Here is a 9,108-nt window from a genome sequence, read left to right on the forward strand (position 1 = left end):
CCCCACCACCGCCGCGAAAAAAATTTTTATTCTCTATTGTCTTCTGGCACTTTTCTACTCACTTCATATCTTGTTGTTACCAACATAAGTGCCTGCTCCACTCACTTTTCTGAATTAAAAATTCACCCCATACACCGGAGCATACTCAATGTCTCAGTTGTTTCTATGTTATATGTTTGTGATGAGAATATTGGCTATTAAGCTTAACTGCTGGTCAAAATTATTTCGCGATGGTGGTGAACGAATCGGCGATCTCAAGAAGTGGGTGAGAGAGGGATCTAGAAATGACTTTGGGTTTGAAACGAATATTTTTGTGTTCGTGGATAGCTCACACGGTAGAGCCACGCTCTCACCTGCCAGGCGGAGTTGTCGTACCAATAAGGTCGCAGGTTCAAACCCCACCACCGCCGCGAAAAAAATTTTTATTCTCTATTGTCTTCTGGCACCTTACTGCAAACCATGTCGCGCGTGGGATTGTCAGTTCTATCGCGATATAAAAAAGGCACGTGCGTCGCTCACTCACTCACACAACAGGTATTAAGTAATCTATCAAGTCAAGCGGGCGTTGACGATCTCGATAAAAGATCAAACTTTTCACACTATTCGTGATAGGAGCAACTTAATTTGATCAGACAGACTTTTTCGGTTCTTCGAGTAATCTCTACTTTTTCAGCTCAAAACGGTTAGTACATGTTTTTAACTTATCTGGTTTAGTCTTTTGATCATTGTTGAGTTATTGTAGGTTTATTGTTTTTTTTTTGTTTGTTTTTTTGTTTTGTTTTGTTTTTGTTTGTTTTTTTTTTTTTGTTTTTTTTTTGCTTTTTGTTTGTTTGTTTTTTTTTGGGTTTTTTTTTTTGTTTGTTTTTTTTTTGTTTTTTGTTTTTTGTTTTTGGGGGGATGGGGTTTTTTTCTTCACAGCTCTTGTATGACGCTTCGATTAAAAAAATTGAATTAAAGTAAACCAAACTAATTTATGTGGAAAATTCTAGATTTTTATTTTTGTAAAGCTCAATCCAATTGTTGTGCCTTTCATTTTTAAAGGGGGAAAAACGAGCTTGTATATATATATAGGGCAATACCCACTAATGTATCCAAAGCATTTGACAAAGGGTCTAAATCCAACAGCAACACTAAACATACTCGACGAGACACAATGCCCATGGGGAGATTATATTTTGTCGAGGGAGACAATCTATTACTATTACTATTCATTCTACACCCGAGTACAATGAGAGAATGTGAGTATATTATTCTAGAGACTCAACTTTGCCCCCGTTGAGCGGGATTAGAACCAGAGACATACAAGTTTGAAGGCGAGTTTCACGCCACCAGGACACAAAACCGCACAAATAAAAGCAAATGTCAAATAAAACTTGAGACCATAGATCGATAGTTTTTGTTTCACCAACTACACAATTGTGACCCTCCGTCTCAAAACGGTATTATGTCGGGATGATTCAGACCCCAAAAAGTGAATTTAGAGATGGATTGATGAGAAATTGGACCTTAAAAGTTTTTGCAATGCAAGAAATAGTCTTTATACTCCACCAGAACGTACAGAAATTAACCCCAAGTTTGATATTTGTGGCTATGAATTCAATTTCCCTTACCGAGTGGAACCCGACATAATACCGCTTCGATACGGTGGGTCACAATTATGTGCGGTTATGTGGTCTAGTGGTATGACACTCGCTTTCGGATCGGAAGGTCCTTGGTTCGAGCCTTGCGCTCCGTGCATAGTTGAGTCCTTGGAAAAGGCTCTTTACTCACATTCTCTCACCGTACTCAGGTGTAAAATGAGTACCTGGCCGTTAACAGCAGTGTCTTTGTCTAAAAAATTGTAATATCGCCTAACAGGCGGTATGTCCCGCCCATCTCTTCTTCTTCTTCTTCTTCTTCTTCTTCTTCTTCTTCTTCTTCTTCTTCTTCTTCTTCTTCTTCTTCTTCTTCTTCTGATCCTCCTCCTCCTCCTCCTCCTCCTCCTCCTCCTCCTCCTCCTCCTCCTCCTCCTCCTCCTTCTTCTTCTTCTTCTTCTTCTTCTTCTTCTTCTTCTTCTTCTTCTTCTTCTTCTTCTTCTTCTTCTTCTTCTTCTTCTTCCTCAAATGAATCAGCTGACTGTGTCAGACTTAATATGACTGTATCGAGATGCAAATCTTAAGAAGATGCTGAGATTCATCATTTCTTTGGCTATTCGAGATTTTCCTATGCGAGATCATACTTAGCTAATATTATAGTTTGGGAACTTTTAATGATCATTTTATTGCCAACCATATTAATTCTAAAACAGCCGATCAACATATATGTTTCGAACCGGGAAAAAGATACAGACAATTTGAATAATGAATAATCAATATTACCAATGTTTCCTTAGGATTTTATTTCATTGTAACTGTACTGTGCGGCTATGTGGTCTAGTGGTATGACACTCGCTTTCGGATCGGAAGGTCCTGGGTTCGAGCCTCGCGCTCGGCGCATAGTTGAGTCCTTTGGAAAAGGCTCTTTACTCACATTCTCTCACCGTACTCAGGTGTAAAATGAGTACCTGGCCGTGAGCAGCGTTGTCTTTGTACGAAAAATTGTAATATCGTCCTACACGTTCAATGTTGCTGTTGACCAGGGACCCCCTGTAAAGCGCTTTGAGCACGTTTAGTGGATATTGCGCTATATAAAAGCTCTATTTTTACATTTAAAAATGACGCCATGACGCGTGGCTTCATAATTTACCCGTTCGGTGCCATCGCATTCCATTTAAGTCGTATTAAAAATTGTGGACAGAAAACTCGTTCTTCGAACGAGGCTATGTGGTCCAGTGGTATGACACTCGCTTTCGGATCGGAAGGTCCTGGGTTCGAGCCTCGCGCTCGGCGCATAGTTGAGTCCTTTGGAAAAGGCTCTTTACTCACATTCTCTCACCGTACTCAGGTGTAAAATGAGTACCTGGCCGTTAACAGCGTTGTCTTTGTCCGAAAAATTGTAATATCGCCTGACAGGCATGTCCCGTAACTACATGTTAAATGTTGCTCAGGGACCCCTTGTAAAGCGCTTTGAGCACATTTAGTAGATATTGCCCTATATAAAGATCTTTTTTATCAAATATCGATCAATTTAAATGACCCTCATCTTGCCCAAAAAAAAAGAAACAATTCTCAAACCTGGTACTTTGCGAGATCCAAGATTTGAGACTTATTGCCAAACTGAGGGACAATGAAACTCATGTGCAGCCGATACAGCTGTTTCAATGCTAGTTTATCAGTCAGTCATCAGTCGGGCGGTTTTGCTTGGAGAATAATCCGTAGTATTCACTAGGAGTATCGTGTGATGCGTGTGATATTATTTCTGTGCGGCTATATTTTGGTCTTGTGGTATGGCACTCGCTTTCTGATCGGAAGGTCATGGGTTCGAGCCTAGCTCGACGCATACTTGAGTGCTTGAAAAAGACCCTTTGCCCACATTCTATCTGGGTGGGGTTCCTAACCTCAAATAGTTGGCAGAGATGCACTTACGGTGTCTTCTATCTCCCTATAGCTGTTCTCCAACATGCTTTCTATCTTTGTCTTGGAATGATATTACTTGGTTTGTCCTGGCCCTGGCCGGATACCCTAGCTGGGAGGGAAACAGTCAAATGTATAGTTAGAGCTTTGGGAGATGATATTTTTGTCTTGTAAATCATCTCTCTGCTATGCACTGTATTACGCTTTTTTTTTACATATTATATATTTGTAAGCATTTGGGTGTGTTCCTCTTAGTGGAGACCTGTCCTTGTGTCAGGATGAGACATCTTGGAATCTACATTTGTTCCCTTTTTGAACCAATTCCCCTTTGTCTTACCTTTTCCTGGGTGCCTTATTTGTAATTCTAGAACTGTTTACTATCCCATTTTCTTCCTTTTTACTGGCGCTGATATGACCTTAATGTGTTGCAAGCACCGTAAAACCCTTAAAAACAAACAAATAAACAAAAAAACATTTTCTCATTTACATTCAGGATATAAATAAGTACGTGGCCGTTAACAGCGTTGTCTCTGTAATATAGCCTAACAGGCGTCATGTCTCGTTCTACATGTTACGTGTTGATGTTGATCAGGGACTCTTTATAAAGCGCTTTGAGCACGATAAGTAGATATTGTGCTATATAACAGCTCACGTTTTTTTATGTTGTGGCTGCATTGCGGTGTCCTTAAGTGGAATGAGGCCCATGGTGCCGGTGTTTATCATGGTTTCTTTAGCGTGAAACGGACCATAGCAATTGCTTGCTACCCATCGGATAGGACGCTAATCTATCTCATAGTACTATCCGCCAAATCGAACAGACGCAACTACCCATTCACTGCTGGGTTGACAGAGGGTTGAGAGAGGGGTCAGAAAAAAAATTCCGACTACACCTTGGAATTTGATTTTGACGAGAACGCTCTACCCAATGACCATCGGAATCCCCACCATTGTGGTGTAGTCCACACAATTAATGGCACACGCATCAAATGGTAGCTACTCCAAATTAATACTACTGATTGTCCTCCAAAAAAGTCCGCCTACACTGATGAGATGTTAAATTAGCATTGACACAGCTGTGCGGCCTCCGCATAAGTTACTTTTATATTATGCTCTAAATTAATAGAATTATGCAGCGCTATCTACACCACATGACATCTAACAATATATATATATATATAGTAACAAATAAATTACGCTAGAAAATTTTGTTACTATATATATATATATATATATATATATATATGTGTGTGTGTGTGTGTGTGTGTGTGTGTATAAATATATATAGGTCTAGTGGTATGACACTCGCTTTCGGATCGGAAGGTCCTGGGTTCGAGCCTCGCTCGACGCATAGTTGAGTCCTTGGAAAAGACTCTTTACTCACATTCTCTCATCGTACTCAGGTGTAAAATGAGTACCTGGCCGTTAATAGTGTTGTCTTTGTCCGAAAAATTGTAATATCGCCTCACAGGCGTCATGTCTCGTCCTACATGTTAAATGTTGCTGTTGACCAGGGACCCCTTGTAAAGCGTTTTGAGCACGTTAAGTGGATATTGCGCTATATAAAAGCTCAATATTAATATTAATATTATTATATTATTACATATATATTTAGATATATATATATATAGTAACAAAAATTTGTAGCGTAATTTATTGGTCCTTTGATAGCTTGATAAGATAATGAGGTCGATGCCTCATTGAATATATAATTTTTGTACTTTTCAACAGCGCTGGCAATTTTATCTATGGCATGTCGCAATATAGGAGTTTGTTATTTCCACTTTAATTGGGAACTTGAAATATAATTTTGTTAGTTATAATTTATTTTGAAACCCTCAATATCAACAATTAAATGTCCAGATTTACTTGTCTTGGAATCTCTCAGGAGTTTTAATAATAGAGTTGTTTTTTTTAGCGTATCGATAATTGTCACGAGAAGCTCGGTTTAAAAATAGTTTTAATAATTTTAGATTTTCCAGTAATTATTTGTTAGTTTTAAAAATAATTTCATATTGGGTTGTACAGAACAGTTCCCCCCCCCCCCCCCCCCCCCCCCCCCAACTCCATTTAACATTTTAGCATCGTTGGATTTATCTCCGACTAGCCATTATTTCTATGTGCGGCGGCTATGAGGTCTTGTGGTATGACATCGCCTTTGGTTTGGAAGGTTCTGGGTTCGACCCCCGCTCTGACCGGCGCAAAGTTCAGTCTTGGAAAAGGCATTCTCTCACCGTACTTAGGTGTAAAATGAGTTCCTAGACATGGCGGGGAAAAAAATTAATATCGCCTAACAGGCGTCATGTCTTATCCTACATGTTACGCGTTGCTGTTGACCTGGGATACTTTGTAAAGAGATTCGAGCAACACTTGACATGTAGGACGAGACATGACGCCTGTTAGGCGAAATTGCATTTTTTTCCGACAGAGACAACGCTGTTAATGACCAGGTACTCATTTTACACATGAGAACGATGGGAGAATGCGAGTAGGACTCAACCATGCACCGCTATGAGCGGGATTCAAACCCATGGCTTTCCGATCCAAAGGCGACTGTCCGGCCACAAGACCACAGAGCCGCACAAAATTTAAATTATGTCTATGGCTGCAGTTATAGTTATTGATGCTATGAGTTTACTTAGAAAACTCATAACATCCGCCAGCCGGATAAAAGATATCAACACACAAAGCAACGTGTAACCTTAAACATGTATAGATAGAATGCGCTTGGCCAAGGAGTTCACAACATTGCCATCCGGAAGTATAACGGACCAACACACAAACTCTGTGTAACCATAAACTTTTATAGTCTGGTTAATACAGTTTAGTGAGAACAACTCACAAACGCGGATGGCAAAAACAATAACAAAGGCATGAGTGACGTCATCTGCATACTATCTATAGTCTAGTTGACAGAACTTAGTGAAGACTTCTCATAAAAATGGCTGGCTAAAAAACAATCACAAAGAGCTCAGTGACGTAAATTTCGTTCTATCTATAGAAATATGTTTTGATGGAGTGAGCTTGGCTAAGAAGCTCACAACATTGCCATCCGGAAGTATAACGGACCAACATACAAAAACTATGTGTCACCTTGAATGTTTATAGTCTGGTTAATACATTTTAGTGATATTTGCTTATAAACGCGGATGGCAAAAGGCAATAACAAAGATCTGAGTGATGTCAGCTTCATACAAACTATAAGGTAGTTCGAAGTTGACGTCACTCGGGTCTTTGTTATTGTTTTCGTGCTGCAGAAAAACAGAATGCTTGAACGCCACGTTATTTTGTTTGTTTGTTTGCTTGTTTTTTTTACAAGAGTAAAAAAGGAATGCCTCGTAATATGTTTGCTTTCACGCTATAGGAGAAACGAAATTGACGTCACTCAGTTCTATGTTCTTGTTTTTAGATAGTTATTTGGTGATTAGTTATCACTAGATTTTATCAGTCAGACTATAAACGTTCTAGGTTATTACATAGTTTTGTGTTTTGTTACGTAATGTCCGGATGGCGGATATTTTGATAATTTTTTCTAAACGCGTACAGTCAATTGTAAAATTGGATTTTCTCCCATAACAAAGGGTATAATGATGGGTTTTTTAAAATTGGTTTAACGACTGCTTTTTTTTAAATAATTGCCCTCGGGGTAATTGGTTCTTGTTATCATAATAACACGTATTGTCCTTTTCGTGTATTTTTATATTTTAATAAAATAAACGTAGGTAAATATTATGATAAATATAAATTATATGTGTACCCGTTGATGCTTATTTTTTAAACGTATATAATGATTATACTTTCAACACTATGTTTAATATTTGACTAAGGAATACAGTTGATTTCATACATAAAACCCATAGTCTAATTTATTTGCTGGATATAACTTGAAATATCCACCCACTCATTGATTTAACAAAATTGAAAAAATCAACTTAACGAGATTGCTGGTTATAACTTTGTCGCAATGTCGTCAGAAAGATAAAAATAGATTAAAACTAGATAAAATTCCCTTTATTCATCCCCAAGGGGAAATTTGTCTTTAGGGTCTATTCCAAGGGAAGACTGGAATAACTCAGGCGTCAGCCACAGAGCAGTGCCGCAAAGTGAGCTTGGGTGAGGTGACTTGCTCAAGGCCACACAACGCAGCGGCGGGTGATTGAACTCGGTACCTTTCGGGTCAGAAGCAAAGACCGTACCACTGAGCCGCACGCTGCCTCCGAATGCGCTTGGCTAGGAGGCTCACAAAATTGCCATCCGGAAGTATAATGGACCAACACACAAAACTATGTGTAACCTTTAACGTCTATAGTCTGGTTAATGCCGTTTAGTGAGAATTACTCATACACGTGGATGGCACAAAACAATAACAAAGACCCGAGTGACGTCAACTTCAGTCTATCTATAACCAGGAAATCGCTAACCTATTAAAGAAAATAACATCGTCAAAATGTAAATTTTAAGTGGTAGAATATTGATGCAATCTTCCGTATTATAATGACATAAATGACAGACTGATATCATGTTATATGCAGATGAAGCGCAAATATCATAACAATCATTCACCCTACGATAGCTTTGATTTGTAGCCAAAGATGTTATAAACATTAACCCTTCATCAGCGAGACTGGATTCTTTTCATATTACAATTCCTTCTAATTTTTATCTGGTTATAGCCGATTTCTCAAAGAGAACAGTAACAGCTATGCGATTTGGGCGTCTCAAGACACATTTTTACTGTATTTGTTTTTATTGACTCTATGAATCCTTGATTTGGCTATGAATTATTTTTTTTTTCACTTAAAATTGATATTTATATTGTAAAGTGCCCAGAGCTTGTGTTTTACACGAGAATGAGCGCTATATTATTATTATTATTATTATTATTATTATTATTATTATTATTATTATTATTATTATTATTATTATTATAGAAGTAGTAGTAGTAGTAGTAGTAGTAGTAGTAGTAGTAGTAGTAGTAGTAGTAGTAGTAGTAGTAGTAGTAGTAGTATTGCAGTTCTCTTGATAAAGGCGGCAAAACATTTTATAGAAAGTCGGGTTAGGATTGAACTGAACCTCGCATGAAAAGGGTTTATTACGATATGAATATTACAATAATATTTTGACCGAGATTTATCATATTTTGAACCAAAAAAATAAATGTTGATTTGATAATATAATTTGCTGAAATTGCTAAGCATCAAAAAGAAAGAAAAAACTGGAGCATTTTCATGGGCAGTATCCACTAAAGTTACTCAATGCTCTTTACAAGGGAGCCCTGGCCAAAAGCAACACTTAAACATTTAGGAGAAGTTAGGCGACAGTACATTTCTTTTTCGACAGAGACAACGCTATAAACAATCAAGTACTCATTTAACACCTGAGTGCGATGAGGGAATATGAGTGAAAAAATATTTTCCAAGGACTCAACTAGCCTCGCTCAGAGCGGGACACGAGCGAGCCCAGGACCTTCCGATCCGAAGGCGAGTGTCATACGACCAGACCACATAGCCGCACAAGAAATATGGGATGTTTGTTTATATTATGCATCCCGTATGTCTTTGAGATTGCTTTAGAAAGATTTTAATATGTATATACCAGTATAAAACAAAATAAAACCATT

General features: G+C 38.2%; 1 protein-coding gene across 1 annotated transcript in view; it reads left to right on the top strand.

The window, feature by feature from the left end:
* Window positions 1-503: 503 nt before the first annotated feature.
* Window positions 504-9,108, top strand: part of LOC144978287 (insulin-like growth factor-binding protein 2) — a 36,724-nt gene continuing 28,119 nt past the window's right edge. Inside the window, exon 1 of the mRNA XM_078924142.1 lies at window positions 504-682. The gene's annotated coding sequence lies outside the window, so the exon portion shown is untranslated. The remainder of the gene's footprint in view (window positions 683-9,108) is intronic.

Source organism: Berghia stephanieae, chromosome 8, assembly GCF_034508935.2.
Source record: "Berghia stephanieae isolate SIO BIC M18660-M18661 chromosome 8, UCSD_Bste_1.3, whole genome shotgun sequence".
In the NCBI taxonomy this organism is placed as follows: domain Eukaryota; kingdom Metazoa; phylum Mollusca; class Gastropoda; order Nudibranchia; family Aeolidiidae; genus Berghia; species Berghia stephanieae.